The sequence below is a fragment of the Canis lupus genome, chromosome 25 (assembly GCF_011100685.1).
Source record: "Canis lupus familiaris isolate Mischka breed German Shepherd chromosome 25, alternate assembly UU_Cfam_GSD_1.0, whole genome shotgun sequence".
NCBI classification, from domain to species: domain Eukaryota; kingdom Metazoa; phylum Chordata; class Mammalia; order Carnivora; family Canidae; genus Canis; species Canis lupus.
Window position 1 is genome coordinate 30,409,240 of NC_049246.1, and position 17,738 is coordinate 30,426,977.

The window sequence follows — 17,738 nt, forward strand, 5'->3', positions numbered from 1 at the left end:
CATTTTCTTATGTCTACATTTTTATTTGAAAAGTGAAAGAAACAATCAAGAAAATAACAATCACCCGCATTTCCACAAACCCAAATCAGCCACTGTTAACATGTTAACATGTTTCTCATTTGTTAACAAAGCGGTTAGACTGGGTGACTGCCAAGGTCCTTCTGGCATAACGATCTCCCCATTCTATGACTAATTACTCAATGGGTCCAGACATACCATAGATCATATCTGTCTCCCCAGTGCTTCTCCACCAGATACCTATATTTTTAAGAAGTTATTGATGATGAGCTTAACCACTGACACTTGTCTTATATCTGACCCTTCGCAACTTTATTATGAAGCAGGAATTCCCAACTCCTTAATAGATAATAGAAGACTCTATTCATCTTTCCTTTGAACTCCAGTGATTGGAGGATGGGTAACAGCAAAGTCCCTGAGTGAAGGTCCCCATTCCCTCCCCAAAGGGCTCAGAAATAGATCTTCTGAGCAAAGCCAGAGCTTTGAGAGCTGCCAGCAACACCCATCTTTCATGTTGGCATTCCCTTTATAAGGAGAGCCTATAATGGCCTGGAAGAGTCTCACTGAAGGCCATGCTAATGTGCCTTAAATGTCTGTTCATCCTTTGTGAAATTCCTAACCTTTAGGATTTCAGCAATATCCAAATTCTATTTGTTGGTCATACTTCCATTTGGCTTACTTGTAAATTCCTGATGTTACACACTCTAATATCTCTTGTTTCAGCTATCCTCTGTTTGCAAATTCAGATCATTTCCAGGCCACTACTAAACACATAACCATCATGGAACTATCCATGACATAAACTTCAAACACCTACACCAGTGATTGCTTCCCCAGTACCTCTATCACGCCTTGGGCAGGTTTTGACTCATTTGTTTTCCTTATTAAAAGAACAGAGCTATATACATTCCCAAGCCAGAACTAGAAGAAACCTCTAGAACATTCCTGGGCTGAGGTTTTGACTAGGTGATGAGCAGCCATCTTGGTCATGGGGCCCCAGGGATAAGGGAATGGAAGTATTATGGCAATGTATTCTTATAGTCACAAGACACATACTCTCTCTCTGAAAAAGGATTCCAGTCTGTCCAATGAAGCCTTTGGAGGGCAAGTGACTGTCAGGCCTCAGTTTGTTACAATTTTAGGATGTCAAGGGGGTTTTAGACATTCTGGAGTCTAACTCCTTCATTTTATAGGAGAAGAAATAGAACCAGTTTTGTCCAAGATAATCCTTATTCTATAATTTGTAAAACATCTTGAAATGTGTAAGATACTGACACATATTTTCTCCTTTGAGCTTTACTGTAATTCTGTGCATTAGACAAAACAGGTGCTCTTAGCTCCATTATACAGATGAACATAAGAAGCTTCAGGGTTGTCGAGTGTAGGACCCAAGATCAGAGATACTGAGTGCCTAGCATTCTTGTCATTGCATGCCACTGCCTCTTCAGAATCTAATGGGCATACTGGTTTTCACCCAAGGAAGAAGCAGGTCCCAAAGGAAGAATGAAGACCATAGACCTAGAAGGCTCTTACAGTGCTCCAACTACATACTACACATCTCACTGGGTTCCTTCTATTCATTACTTCATGTAATTGCCATATTAGCCCGGTGAAGCAAATATTCCAATCCCTGTAGGAAACAAACACTTAGGTTGAAAAAACTTGACCTAAATCCCATAATGACAAAAAAGGGAAGGGGATCTGGAATATATGTCTTCAGACTACATACTCTCTTGCCTCCTCTACCGTTTCATTTTCCATGACACCCAGGGATTCCAAGTCATAATCATCCAGTTTCTGATCAGGACACCAATTGAGAGCAGAAGATGGTCCTCAGTCCACTTGTGTGGCATCTGACCCAATGGTCTGTGGCTGGGATGGAAGGAATGGAAGGGACAGAGATGGGGCAGAGACATGGTCAATCTGAGGAGCTGGGGTTGTCTAGTCCCAGAGAGGAGCATCTGAGAGGCAGAGGGTCCAGGGACTGAAAGAACAAGAGGGCTAAGTAGGGAGAGGTGGGCAGGACAGTGCCAGAACACTGAAGAACAACTTCTAAATGGAAGAGAATGCAGGGAGCTTGGTGGCTGGGGGGATGCAGGCTTGGTGCAGGGCAGGGCTGCGTGGGAGCAGAGAGGATTCTGCAAGCTGCCCTGCCTGCATCACAGGCATCCTGAGAACAAGTGCAAGCAGAGAGATCCGGCCCTTCAAGAACCACCTACCCAGCCACCCCCACAAAGACATTACCCAATGCCAAGTAAAAGCTACGCAGCAACCAATTTGGGCCCCCGGATGATGAGCCAATCTCTGGAGCATAATGCTGGCCACCTCTGACAGTTACCTTCCTCAGTTGCAGAGAGAAGCCAGGGAACTGTTTGTATTGTCTGCAGTGCTCCATGGACAGTGCTGGGAGGTGTGATCACACTTCCCTTACTGGTTGCTAAGCAACAGCATTAAGCTGATGTACAAGGCTGAAGCTCTAGGAGGTGTGTGTGGTGGAGGGTGTGCATGCTGGGGAAGAGCTGTAGAGTGGAGTGGAAAGGAAAGTAGGCTCGTTGATTTTGTTTTGACTGAGAGATCTCGGCAGGTGAGGTTCAGAAGAGCCCTGTCTTGCAGAGGGAACAAGGAGGAGATTGCAATACTCCTGAATTGTGGGGAACAAGGGAGGAAACATCTAAGTATTCACAATATTTGAAGAGAACCAAGTTCTGTTTAACACTGTTCCCCAAGAAGAGTACCTCAGAGTACACAGGTTTCAGGCAGCTAGTTTCCCTAGTTTTCAACTTCCGGGATATTTCAAGCTTTTTTTCCCCAGATGCTACTCCGTGCTCATTTTATCTAGAGATAATTTTATTTATCTGGAGATCATTTTATCTGAAATGAAAGGAAAAACACCTTTGGTGTGTGTGAAACCTGAGGCCTTTTCTAGGTCCACGTTGCTATGGTGGAATGTTACTGAAGCAAGCAGAGTGGGCTGGTTCAGGAGAAAGGAAATTCCCCATCCCTGTGGGTGTCTAAACTGGACTGGACAACCACTTGGCATGAAGGCTTCCTGGAAGAATGACCTCGAAAGAGAAGGAGGGGAAGCCAGGAGAGAAGCAGCAGCGGGAACAAAGGCACGAGAGATGAAAATAAAGGGTGTGTTCTGAGAAGAAGAGGTAAGATCAGCTTAGCTACATGAAGGTAAAGTAGACTGTTATGGGGCTGAATTGTATTCCCCCCCAAATTCATATGCTGATGTCCTAACCCCCAGTACCTCAGGATGGGACTGTGCTGGGAGACACATAAAGTAAGGTTATTAGGGTGCACCCCACTCCAGAATGACTGGTGTCCTAATAAAGAGAGGGAATGAGCACAGACATGAACAGACCATGTGAGGACACAGGGAGAAGAGGATCATCTCCAAGCCAAGGAGAGAGGCCTTCGAAGAAACCAACCTCGTCAACACTTTGGTCTTCGACTTCCAGCCTCCAGAACTGTGAGAAAAATCAGTGTCTGTTGTTGAAACCACCCAGTCAGTGCTATTTGTTACAGTAGCCCGAGCTGACTAACACAAGAATGATGAGAAGCAAGGCTGGGGGAGGAGACCAGAGACAAAACGCAGAGGACTCCTGGCACCATGAAAGCCAGGCAGAAGAATTCAAGCTTAAAGGCATTTGTAGTGGTTTTACATATTAAGTGTAATTAGCAAAATATTTCTCAACAAAAGATAGAAGGGAGAGATGCCCACGGTGATGAAGAGAGTAGGGATCGCAGTGAAGGGGGTTTGTTTCTTGTGGAGTGCCGTGTCTACTGCTGGCTGTAAACGTTTTAAAATGGTGACAAAATCACTGATGCAGAGGTAGAGAGCCAGGAGGGCAGGGCATCTGGAAACCATGCAAGGTAGAGGGAAAACTGCTCTTCATGTTGAGCCTGGATCAGAAAATAATAGGTAGGTGGTGCCTCTCTCAGAACTCAGCTCAGTGAAAGGAAGAACCTTCTAGCAATAACAGTTTGCCAACACTGATGAGTTCTCTGTATGAGATACTATTCGCAGGTGTCCAAAGAAAAGAAGACCTTTCTCTATAAGATGGGGTTTGGACTAGGTCACTTGAGCTATCCGTCCACTTGCTCCTTTCCCAAGCCATTCTGTGTTCATGGAGGCAGGTCTGGTCCTTTGGGAAGTTCCACTTTTCTGTGACCCAGGGAGACTCCCCATTCTCTCTTCCATTACTCAAGCAGCAAGGTGAGCAGAGAGCAAGTCGTTCTATGAGAATCGAGTAAAAATATGGATCCGTGGAACCTCTTTCTTGGGCTCTCTCTTCCTCCACCTGCGAATGGGAAACGCAAACTACACCTAACACCTGCTGGGGTCTTGAGCAGCCAGACTTGTAGCTGAATCAGGTCCACCTTTGCTTCTGGATTGCAGTGAACTGCCCCTAATGGCATGCTTAATGGATTTTTAAAGATAATATGGAGAATTTCCTGCAGGCCAGAGACCTTCCAAGCTGAGGTCAGTGAAGGTGATCTCACAGGGCCCACTGGGAGTTGGAAGGAGGAGGGTGGCCACCATCACCCAAGGCGCTGTGCCGGGAGAACAGGGAGAACAGCCCACTTACCCTGGCCACAGGCAAGAGCCTATCAGGAAGGCCTCACGGAGGTGGCACCCTGAAAGCTGAGGAGGGTTTCAAAGGAAGAACAAAAATGTGAAGGGGCCAGAGGGAACAAAGAACATTTGAGTGGGAACACAGAGCTCTCCAGGCAAAGGTGTGAGAAGTGAGCCTCATTTGGGGGACCGGGGAGTTTGGATACCTTTGGTGCATGACAGATTGGTCACGTTGCAGCCATTGGTATGAGCCTCCCCTGGTTCTCAAACTTGGCCACAGAGCCCAGAACCCTCACCGTACCCCTGGGCTCAGGAGCTCCTGGTCTCCTCCACAAAAAGATGTGTTTTCACTTGACTCATCTTCCCACATTTGTATCAACCCTGTCATAGGTTCTGCTTGTTTTTTTTGTGGCTGAATCAACTGTGTGCAATATGTCCACCTCTCCTGGTCGAATCAGTGCTTACACCCCACTGGCAGGAGGTCAGGTCTACAGTTTGGAAAGCAACAGCTTCCCTCATAAGCAGTAAAAACCCAGCCCAGGCTCAGTTTGCCTTCGCAGGGAAACAGGCTTCTCTTCCCAGCAGATCTTGTTTTCCAGGCCATTAAAACCCTCGTGTGGAACAGCCACACTGTCCACTCAGTGGAGGGCAGCTCCCCACTTTCACCACGCTGTTCACTTTCAGGGTTACCCAGATATCAGCCCAGGCAATCCTGTCCCAAGGAGGTAGCCTCTTTCCTTAAACATATGTCAAAGATGATGAGGTTTCTCTTCCCTTAGGAGAGGGTAAAAGAATTCCTCCAGGAAGAAAATTGTATTTGTTTAGGAATATGTCTGCTGTGGTGTGAATGTTTGTGTTCTCCCCAAATTCATATGTTGAAATCCTAACCCCCAAGGGGATGGTTTCAGGAGGTGGGCCCTTAGGAGGTGATTAAGTCTGGACAGTGGAGCTTATGAATAGGGTTAACACCCTTATGAAAGAACCCCCCCCACCACCAAGTTCCCTCACTCCTTCTACCATGTGAGGACACAGCCAGAGAAGACTGCCCATGAACCAGGTAGTGAGTCCTCACCAGACACTGAATCTGCTGGTGCCTTGATCTTGGACTTCCAGTCTCTGGAATTATGAGGAATAAACAGCCGTTTTTTATAAATCACCCAGTCCATAGTCTTTTGTTATAGCGGCCCCAATAAACCCAGATAATACTCCACTAAATCACTGCAATTAGGGGTTGAGGCTCCGGGCAGGTATTTATTTATTCATTGCTCTGGAAAAGGAAGGGGGGAGGGACGGAAAGGAGGATGGGGGAGGGACCAGAGAAAGAGTAGAATGATACTCTTCATAACACTCATCTTCCTCCCTCTAATTCTGCTATAAATGTTCTGTGTGGTTAGACTACTCGGGGTAATAGGTGAAGGAGCAGAGTTCTGCAGCGTGGTGTGATGTGACCGAACAAGATCTGCAGCATGAAGGTGGCGAGAAGCACAAGGAAGTGACCCTAGAAACCGGCCTGGCAGAGAGCCTGGCACAGGACCTTGGGCCACCTGCCACAGGCTGTGGAGAGGAGTCTCCGCCAGGCCTCACTGCAAGACAAGGGGCAGGGGCCCCGCCTGAAACTGCAGTTAACACACACTGCTGCCCTGATAATATCCAGTGAATGTATCGAGTGCTCATTTCGTGCGACACACCAACGCGAAGAGCTTTATATACATAAATATATGGTCTCTTTGTAATCTTTGCAGTATCACTTTAAGAAGAGCCCTACTGTTATTGCCATTTGGACGTGGGGATGCTGAGGATCAGAGGGGTTAAGAATGTGCTGGAGACCACGTGGTTGGGAAGTAAGGAGCCACACCTTGAGTTTGAGTGCTGGCTCCCAACCATTATGAACACTGCCTGCTGATAGATGGTGAATTGTTTGTGTGCAGGCCGGATGTTTCTCTGCCTCCACCAGGAGACTGGATTGCTCCATAGTCAAAGGAGCAAAACCATCAGGCCCAAGCTTGTGCTGCGAGGAGAGGGGCCGGTGAAGGAAGGATAAGGGGTTGGGGGATGGCACACATAGAAGTAAGTTGAGGTGCTTGCCATTTTCCTGGAAAGTGAAAGGTGGGGTTAAGAACTGAGTCCTGGGGTCCTCTCTCCAACCTTAGGGTACACACACACACATACACACACACATACACAGAAGAAGCCCAGAAGGCAGGCAACACAATTAATGAATATGGTAGAGGTTGGAGAGCGGTTATCAACGGCACGTTTGTGAAGATAAAGTTGTGACCTGTTTGAGGCACATTCTGGGACCTTGTCATTAAATAGCTATAAATAAACAGCAGAGGACAGGAGTTCCCAGAGATTATCTGGGTCCCTTAGGGTTTCTATGAGAATACCATCAGCCTGGTGGCTTCACTGGACAGAGATGGGGTTAAAAGCAAGAACTAAAAGGCAACCTTGGGGGAAAAAAACTACTTTTGGAAGTTATTTGAGTGTTGGAGAGGGCAGAGTAAGGGCCTGGCTGTGCATCAACTGAGAGATCTGGAAGGAACGGAATGTGGAAGACTTGCAGGAAGAAGAAGGAGCAGGAAGGGGGATCAATCATAAAATGAAATTCCTGTGTCTGACTTGGATTCCAAAGGCAGCACATTTTTTGCCTGAGGAAAACATTCTTAATACAGCTCTGGGGGTGGTAGTTCCCTGAGTGATAGAGATTAGTAATCAAATTATTTTCAAGGCTGATGAGCCCACGACAACTCTGGCACCCAGCCACAGCATCCCATGGACGGGGTTCAGCAAATGCCTTCTCCTCTCCATCTCCTCGGCCTTTGTACACACATTTCAAGCACCAGGGGCCAGTAAGGGCCAAAGAAACAGGTCTTGGTTCGTTTTGGTTTGTTTTTCAGCCCTTCACTGTGATCCTGCAGACACTGATTGAACACCTCCTCCACGATACCCACTGAGGGGGGATTCAGGCACTGACTCATGTGACTGCCAAGATTTTCATAGTCTAATTGGGAAAGATGATGTTATGAACTGAATGTTTGTGACCCCTCCCTCCCCATAATCCACATGTTGAAGCCCTAGCCTGTGGTGTCTAGACATATGGTCCTTATGGGAAGTAATTAAAGTTAAATGAGATCATAATGGTGGACCCTGACCTGATAGACTTAGTGTCCTTACGAAAAAAGGAAGAGCAACCAGAGCTCTCTCTCTCTCTCTCCTTGCACACACACACGGAGGAAAGGCCATGAGAGGACGTAGCAAGTTGGCAACAGTCCACAAGCCAGGAAGAGGGTCCTCAGCAGAAATAGACCATGCTGGCACCCTGATCTAAGAATTCTAGCCTCCAAGACCTGTGGGAAAATAAATGTCTGTTGTATAAGCCCCCCAAGCTATGGTACTCTGTTATGGCAGTCTGCACTGAAGAAGGCAGAGACACACATATAATTAACAATAAAATGAGGCAGAAGGAAAATCCGATCAGAGTCAGATTGAGGGCCTGGCAGGGGTGGTGCTCAGGTTAGAGCCTGAGAGGTGTAAGTTTGGGAAGTTCAGGAGAGACAGTCCTGAGAGAGAACACCACCAAAAAAAGCCAGAGGCTGGGAAAATCCGCCAAGTTCTCAGGGAGCCTTGGGCAGATGAAAGGTTGGGCTTCAAGATTGAGTCCATGGAGACATGATTCGTATTTCCCCCAGGGTGAGCATGAAACCATTTTTGTCATGTTAAGAACAAAGCAAAACAAAACCTAAAGAGGAGGAAATAGCTGCCTGACTCTGGCTGCAGACAGAAGCTGGTGCTAATACACATCCCTAAGTAATAGAATTGGCTTCATACTAGCGGTTGTCAAAGTGCTGTCCCTGGGCCAGCAGCATTGAGTGCCTGTGAAACTGTCCAAAATGCAAATTCTTGGGTCCCACCCCAGGCGTGCTGCATCAGAAACTGTAGAGTTGGAGCCTCATAATCTGTGTTTTCAGCCTTCTGGGTGATCCTGATGGCACTGATGCTGGAGAGGCACGACTCTGTGCCTCCATGGAGGATCTAGGTTGCTTCCTCTTAGAACGTTTTCCAAAGTGTGTTCATTCTGGTATCAGGAAGTCCTCTGCCCACTCATGTCTTTTAGCAGCTGATGAGATTTTGAGCATTTTGTTTATTTGAATCCCTCTGATGCCCCTCATTCCCACAGGTTTTGAAGACCATCTCTAAATGAGCACTTTTTCTTCACTAAAGCCTCCTCAGATCTGAACAAATGTTTACTGAGTACAGGTTTTACATCCTGACATTAGCTGGAATAGGATCAAGAGACAAAGAACCACAAGACAAGGTCTCTGCCTTCTACCATTCCATTAGCAAGGCATGTACTTGTGAAAAATAAATTTATCTCAAGATAACATGTGCCTGGCATACACGGATGGTACAGCCAAGAACTCTGGAGGAGGGGTGCTTGGGGAAGGTGGAATGTGAGTGTCTGTCCTATGCCCAGTTCCTTTCCCTCCACCAGACTTTTCTAGTCCTAAATATCCTACATGCTTCATAGTTCCTGTGAAATACCCTTTTTGTACCGTCAGGCAAAACCTGATGCTCATCTGCCCTCTTCCTTTCCAAGTAGGCGTCCCCTTCACAGATTCCCCATTCCTGTAGACTGAGCATCACCTCATCCTCTGGACTCCTCCCACCCCCAAGGCAAGCTGGTTCCTGCTTATCTGGCCAAGCACCTCTCTGTCTTCCCTCTCCTCACCGCATGGAGAAGTAAGGAGAAGAAAGCAGGAAGTGGGCTGATTCTGGGGGCCTGCCCTCCAACCATCCTCTCTGGACACTAGCAGTGTGGGGAGATGTGACACCCAAGCCTACAGCAAGAACTCCAGGCCATGTCAATCTGTCAACACCTCCCTTTACCCTTCACTGCCCCTTGCTTCCTAACCCCCAACTCCAACCACACACACTCCAGAGTAGACATCGTAGGAACCCACCCTTCTGTGGCTACCATGAGGGTCTTTCTTTCTGTCTTTTTCTTTCTTCCTTCCTTCCTTCCTTCCTTCCTTCCTTCCTTCCTTCCTTCCTTCCTTCCTTCCTTTCTTTTCTTTTCTTTCTTTTTTTCTTTCTCTCTTTCTGATTTTATTTACGTATTTGAGAAAGAGAGAGAGAGAGAGAGCATGAGCAGGGGGAGGAGCAAAGGAAGAGGGACAAGCAGACCCCTTGCTGAGCAGGGAACCTGACATGGGTCTTGATCTCACAACTCTGAAATCATGACCTGAGCCAAAACCAAGAATCCGATGCTCAATCGACTGTGCCACACAGGTGCCCCCATGAAGGTCTTTCTAAAGAGCAATATCATCTGTCACTTTTTCCCTCTCCAGGGTCTGAGTCTTTAAAAGTCACATCTTCAGCCTTCACCCATGTCTCCATCACTTTTTCATAGGTCTGGTCACAACTTCCATTCCATTCTTGCTCTCTTACATGCTATTCTTCCTCTTTCCTTGCCTTATTCTCACCCTAAACTCCAGAGTACTCTTTTCCAGCTCACACTGTCTTCTTGAGAGGGGACCAAAGGGGAAGAATGGAAGAGGCAGTCTCTGTCTGTGGAACTGGCTGGTGAATCACTGGGGAGTGTGGTTTGTGGTGTGTTCCATCCCTGAGAATGGAAAAGGCAAAGCCTCCAGTGACGGGCCCTTGCCTGAGGTACCAGCAACCCTGAAGTCCTCATGCTTGATCAAAGGGGAGTGGTAGACTCTAAGCCTGATGGAATCTGAGTATACAATCACATCCCTAAAGGTATTGCTCCAGCAACTTACAACCTTGAATCAAATCTTGTGGTCATGCCACATGATCTTTGGGTTTCTAAACCACGTCCAGGATACTGGGCAGAACTCAGGTTCTCCCATTTTAAAGACCCTTGATAAAGATATTCCAGGCAACAGAAAATACAGTATCTTGTTTCCAGCTTGTAACTGCAAACTTTTTTTTTCCAATAATTTTATATATGGTTCTTGGTAGTGTAAATTAATGACCAGTGCTGGTTTTCTCAGCAGGAATTAAGAAAGAATAAAGACGGACAGATTGGTATGGCTGCTTAAGTGATTGACTCACTAACTTACAGTCCTTCTTCTGTTTATTCATTCATTCCTAAAGCCATTTGTTCATCCATCCATCCATCCATACATACATACATACATTTTTATATATCATATATGCTTGAATATAAGGCAAAGCTCCTCCTTTCCCCAAATTATCTGTCAGAAAAGAAGGATATATTCTAGTCCTTACAGAATCTTTCATAGTGTGGGCTGCCCTCTTAGTTACCCTATTTTGAACAAAAATATACTCTTTGGGAAAAAGTTTTAGCCTGATACCACCTCAATCAATGCCTCCAAAAGGCTTACAAAGGCCACCTAATAGATTTTTTTTTTTTTAAGGAAAGATGGCACTGTAATATAGATTCAATAACTCTTCTTGAGGGTATATCCTCACAATTACCAGTGCTGAATTCTGTTACTAAAAACCAAACAAAACAAAAACATTTAAAAGGTCTTCTTTAAAGCAATACATGAAACGTTTTTATTGCGAACATCTATAACAAAAGCCTTCCAAAGGATTTGATTAAACTTTTCTCCAAAGAAGGCATACAAATAACCAATATGTACATGAAAAGATGCTCAACACCATTAGTCATTAGGGAAATACAAATGAAAACCACAATGAGATACCACGTTATATCCACTAGAATAGCTAAAATCAAAATTAGAGACAATGATAAGTGTTGATGAGAATCAGGAGAAAGCTGACAGGAAAGCAAGAAGGTACAGCTAATGTGGAAAGTAGTTTGGCAGTTCCTTAAAATGTTAAACATAAGTCACATGATCCAGAATTCCACTCCTAGGTAGATAACTAAGAGAAATGAAAACATATGCCCACGCAAAAACTTATACATGTACTTTCCACAGCAGCATTATTTACAATGGTCAAAAAATGGAGACAAGGTAGATGTCTATCAACTGATGAATGGATAAACAAAATGCAGCACATCCATGCACTGGAATATTATTTGGCAATGAAAAAGGAATGAAGTCCTCATACATGCTACAACTTGGATGAACCTTGAAAACATGATGGTAAGTGTAAGAAGCCAGTCAAAAAATGTCACAATATTGCATAATTCCATTTATATAAAATGTCCCGAATAAATTCATAAAAACAGAGTAAGTGGTTACAGGGGCTGGGCAGAGAGAAGGAATGACTGCTGATGGTATGAGCTTTCTTATGGAGCAATAAAAACGTTTTGCAATTAGGGGCGCCTGGGTGGCTCAGTTGGTTAAGTGTCTGCCTTGGGCTCAGGTCATGATCCCAGGGTTCTGGGATCCAGCCCTATGATGAAGGGCTGTTCAGTGGGGAATCTGCTTCTTCCTCTCCCTCCACCCCTCTTCACCCCTGCTCACATGTGCTCATGCACTCTTTCATTCTCTAATAAATAAAATCTTTTTAAAAAATGTTTTGCAATTAGACAGTGGCATCTATTGTACAAGTCTGTGAATATACCAAAATTCACCAAATATACATTTTATTTTTCAATTTTTTAAAAGATTTTATTTATTTATTCATGAGAGACACACACAGAGAGGGGCAGAGACATAGGCAGAGGGAGAAGCAGGCTCCCCACAGAGCCACCCAGGTACCCCCCAAATGTACATTTTAAGAGGATGAATTTTATGGTACGTGAATTAGGTCTCAAGAAAGCTGCTATTGAAAAATAAAGAAACACTTTCTGGATTAAAAAGAAACAGCCAACTCTCTTTAGACTAGATAAATGATAGGGACAATGATAAAGGCTAGAATGTGAGTATGGTTCCAGTGGCAAAAGGACACTGATGTCAAAGATTGGAATGAGGTGTTGAATGTTTTGTAACAGGGGGAGTTGGAGAAAAGCCAGTATATTGATTTAATGTATTATTTTATATAGTACATTATTTAAAACATGTCACTAAAATAATATGTTAAATATTACCCTAAAACATTTACATATTCACATCAGCTTTTTTTTTTTTTTTTTTTTTAAACAATCTTCCTTATTGGGAGGCACACATATGGTCAGTTTCAGGCACACATTGTACGTATCAAATGCTGGCGGTATGTAAGGCTCCATCTGTGTCCTTGGGATATAACACCGACTCTTAGTACTGACATGGTTCTGACCTCAACAGAGCTTCCAGCCTCATTCATTTAAATTAAAATGGAGCTCAATTTTGAGTAATTTCTATGAAAAGTTTGTAAAACTGATTATAAAACCTCATGGGTCATTCCTAATATATATCAGGGTGTCCTTGGTTCCTTGGAGCTCGGGTAATAATTCTATACTTTTTTCCTCATAATTATGCACATTTGCTCAGAGGGGGAAATTAGGCATCATCTCTCAGGCTGTTCATGTACACAGTACCCTGCTACCCCAACGCATACACATGCCACACCCCACTCTGGATTCCTTATTTTGAGATCATTCTTTATGGAATCTACTTGAATCTGGACCCATTCTCTAGGCCCCCAAACACATAAACAATCAGGACCTCAAGCACCAGAGGCCCAGAAAGGATTCAAGAAGACCCAGGCCCCAGGAGACACAGGGAGGGCCCAGGGAGCCCTGTGTAAGGGGTTGAGGGCCCCACAGGCATCTGCCTCCCTGTTTCCATCCCGAGAGAGTCTACTTTTACCTGGTTTAATATAGGGCTTTTGCCTGAGATCCATTTTGAAGAAAGCTCTCTACTAGTTAACAATTCCCCAAACCTCCTTAGTGCATGTACAAATGAAAAACCCTGGGACTTGGGCAGGCTTACCCAGGTGACTCACCCAAGATCATGCAGCAGGACAGTGATAGAGCAGTCAGTGACCAGACCCAGTTCTTTCCAGCCCAGAGCAGGGCTCTCCCTCATGCCTCTCCCTGGGATTGAACACAGGTTGGAGGCTAAGTGTTTAGCAAACAGGAGCTGGAAGGGGTTTTCTACCCAGAGAGTCAGGTAGAGAAAGAAGGAGAGGGCTCAGAGGTACACTCATACCAGTGGAGGGCCACTCTCTGTGGAGATAAAGGAGCCAATGTGTACTAAGTGCTTTCAAATCTTGGGACCGCAGGATCCCAAAAGCTCTCTGAGTACAGTTACCGTGGCAAGCCCTATGCCTGTGCACAGTTAGGTCGAGGTCTGGGTTACTAAAAACTGGCAACTTCTGCCTTGCAAATCTCTCTTCCATATTCCCAAAGCAATTTCCCCCTATATCAAGGCTACCTACCTTTTTCCCTACACCCTGTCTTTCTCCCATCGTACAGTCTGGCCTAGATGAACTAAACACACAAGAGGATAAAGGAGAAGGGAAAGGCAAGGATCCATGGATTAGAAAGACACAAGAGTAGCTTATAGAGATTATTGAGCTCCTGCTCTAAATCCCGGACGTCCTCTCCCTGGGCTCTAGGAAGCCTCTATGTTCAGAAGAGGCTAGGAGTGTATCCTGACCCCTGGGAAGAATGCGGTCCTTGCTCTGTTGCAATAGGTAGTAGTGATACCAGCACTGGGAAGGAGGAAGATGACACCTGGTTGGTTGAGCCAAGCACCAGTGTGTAGGGAAGGATGGAAACAGGATCTCCTATCCTGGGAATCAGAGGCAGTTAAGAAGGAGAACAAAATGAAAAGCACTTCCCTGCCCCAGAATTTCACCTAGGGATGAGCTGATAAATTCCTGCAGATCAGAAGATGCAAAGAAGCCCTGTGGCTGAGGTGGGAGCAACAGGTTTCCCAGGGGGGCAGGTCATGAATGGAGCCTCTGGGAAAGTCAGGTTGGGGAAGGTGGACAGGGCTTTGGGCGGGAAAATGGGACTTGAACAAAGATTTGATGGGACCCAACAAGCAGATCATGTACATCCAGGATTAGTGACAGATAAGACATGAGCAGAGAAAAGCAGAGAGGAGAAGGGGAAGAGAACTTCAAGGTATCTGACCTGGGTGTTCTAGGAGAATGACAACTGCATTATTGGGAGGGTTGCCTGGAGGAAGAGATGGTTTGGTGTGAAAAACTGATGTATTTGATTTCTGAGACATATAGCGCTTAAGGTGAATTACTCGGGTAGAAATGCCCTATATATAGACTCTTGGAAGTAGGAGGAGCTGAAGGGAGGAAGGTGTGGCTGGAGGTAGAGCCCAGGAGTCAGGTGAACTGATGAGGGTGGATGGGGGGCAGCGGATCTAAGTGCATGTTGCTCCTTGATTCCCTAGGAGGCTGCCGTACAGAGGTTGTTATTAGGCCTGAAGACAGGCTAGCACTTAGCGCATACCTAGCAAAGATGAAGTCTGCGGGAAAGGGCTTATCCGTGAATCAAGGACTTGGAAGAAGGAGAGGATTAAGGAGAATGGCAAATTGTGGATCTAACCTAAATAATTTGATGTTCCCATAAACCCTACTTTTTTTTTTTTTTAGATTTATTTATTTATTTTAAAGGGAGAGAGAGAGCATGAGCGGGAGAGGCAGAGGGAGAGAGAGAGAATCTCAAGCAGACTCTGTGTTCGGTGCAGAGCCTCACACTGGGCTTGACCCGAGTCACTGAAACCAAGAGTCAGATGCTTAACCGACGGTGCTACCCAGGCGCCCCCACCCTACATCTTTTCAATTCAACTAAGGACCAATTTCAACATAGAGAATGGAGAAGTCCCCAGTTAATTAGTTATCAGATATCTCCAGGACCCCCCAAATCATCCTGAATTACATAATTTATCCAGACTCAAGACATGAAGTGCTATAACATGTCTTACCGGCTCCTCCTGAAATGTCAAGCCCGCTACTGCCCAAATTTGACCAGGGGCCCCTTCACTCTAGGCAGCTCTCTGAAGTCTTCAGAATAAAGTCCAAACTCTTCAGCTGCCAGGTTCATGACTTACCTTACTTTCTACCCTTATCTTTATTGTCCTTTGACACCCTCAGCTCCGCCCAAAATGAGTCATTCAGACTAGGCCTTCCTACCTCCCTGCTTTTATTTACAGTCTTCTCTGACCACAAGCACCATCCCAAGTCTCCATGGCCATCCCCTACCTGCCCTTTCAAGAGCTTTTCCAAATGCCACTTCCTCCAGGAAGCATCCCTAGACTCCCCAGACAGAAATAAGCTCCCTATCCTCTGACATCATCGCATCTTATGGGTGTGTCTTTTATGGCACTGCAGGTCCCCATCTCATCTTACAGTTACGTATCTTTATTTATTACTTCCCTGACCCGGGTATAACCTTACTGAGAACAGATCAAGTCCCTCACAGGTAAAGAAAGACTGACCCTGAGAGTCAAGGAGGTCAAGAGGGGAGAAAGAGTAGACAAATTTCTAGAACAGGTTACAAATGAGAAAACTAAGGCTCTGTGTGGCATGTCACCTGGGTAGAAAGTGACCGAGTCAAGGCTCAAACCCACCTCTCTCCAATCCCAAAACACTCATCTCTCCAGGAATAGTGTCTGAGGTACTTTCTGGGGCATTTTCATACGTGTCAAGAATTTCTCTCAAGGACCTCACCAGGGATACTATACTTTTTCTTCACTTTCAAGTGAGAAAAATGAGGTCTGGAAAAGTCAGGCAACGTACCTGTAGTGTCACACAGCTAGTGAGTGGCAAAATCTAAACTGGGGCGATGTCTTCTGACTCCTGATCCTCTTTTCACTAACCTAGGCCCCCAGCTTATCTGCAATGGGGGCTTGGGAACTCAAACCCCACACAGCCACTTAGGACTGCCTAGATGGACCTCACTGCCTAGATGCATGTCACTGTACATCGGTGGAGGGATGGAGGGATTCCCAGGTTTCTGCAAATAGTGGAGGGAGGTAACTGGCTGCTAGCAAGGGTACCTTCTGAGGCACCTGAGTGTCAGATCTCCGAGAACCTGCCTGGAGCAGGAATGGGGAGGGAGGAAAGTAGAAACCTAAGCAAGGGAGAGGAGCTAAGGTCTCACCACAAATGCCCCTGGATAGGAGATGTGCTTGAGGGACACATCAGTGGCTCAGTGGTTGACAGTCTGCCTTCCACCCAGCACCTGATCATGGAGACCTGAGATTGAGTCCCACATCGGGCTCCCTGCATGGAGCCTGCTTCTCCCTCTGCCTATGTCTCTGCCTCTCTCTCTCTCTCTCTCTGTGTCTCTTATGAATGAATAAATAAAATCTTAAAAAAAAAAAAAAAAAGGAGATGCACTTGAGGCTGGGGAGGAAGTAGGAGGCGGGGCCAACTGCATAATTTGGAAACCAGGAAAAGATGTGATGCTCCAGGGGCCAGGACCAGAGGAGGGGCTGTTCTCTCGGGGATGGTTAATGGATCCCTGCCCCTCCTCATCCTCCAGGAGCAAAGCCCAAACTCAGGACAGAATTCCCAGCAGGACTTGGAGGAGTCTCCTGGGCCTTCGGGCATCCCAGTAGGGATGCAACAGCTGGGGGAGTCTGAGAGAGCTGGGCAGTGGGCAGATCCTCAGGGAAAGAAGGGGCACAGGGAAGGAGGGAACAGTCCTAGGCCCTCAAAGTTGTTGGGAGGATCCGCCTAACCAGAAGGGAGTCAACAACTAAACCCAGCGCTGAGTTCTCAACAGAGGGCGTGGTGTGTTCCTGTGGGCCCCCCTGGATAGGGAGTGATGTGGCCAGATTCTTTGCTGGTGGATTTCAAGACAGAGAAGGCAAGAAGGGCATTGGAGAGGAAGAAAATGTTAGTGCACTTGTCGTCGAGATAGAAAAGGGGAAGGATCGCCCTTCCGTGGATGTTGGCAGTGGTTGATCTCAGTTCTAATCGCGTTGCCCAGCTGCCTTATGAAAGCAGCAATTCCCTTAGGGCTGGGGAAAGGGAAGAGCAGGGGGAGAAGGTGCTGGGAACCAGAGGAGCGTCCCTTCCTGCCGCCCACCCAGAGCCTACCTGCAAAACAAATCCTGCATTCCCACCCATCCACCCGCTGTGTCTAGGTAAAAAGGGCATTGGAATTTGCAGCCTCCAGCCTGCTCTCTTAATCAAACTGTCATCATGAGTAATAATTATCCCTTGGGAAACAGCAGAATGACTCAAAGAGCGGTCCCCTCCCCCCCCCACACCCCCTCGCACAGCTCAGAGCTTTGTTTAGGGTGCTAAGAACCCTGGAAAACGAAGCCACCAGCTGGTGAAG

The 17,738-nt window shown here is 46.2% G+C and overlaps 1 protein-coding gene across 4 annotated transcripts in view; it reads right to left on the bottom strand.

The window, feature by feature from the left end:
• PTK2B (protein tyrosine kinase 2 beta) overlaps window positions 1-17,738 on the bottom strand; it is a 126,737-nt gene that overhangs the window by 103,993 nt on the left and 5,006 nt on the right. The window lies entirely within an intron of this gene.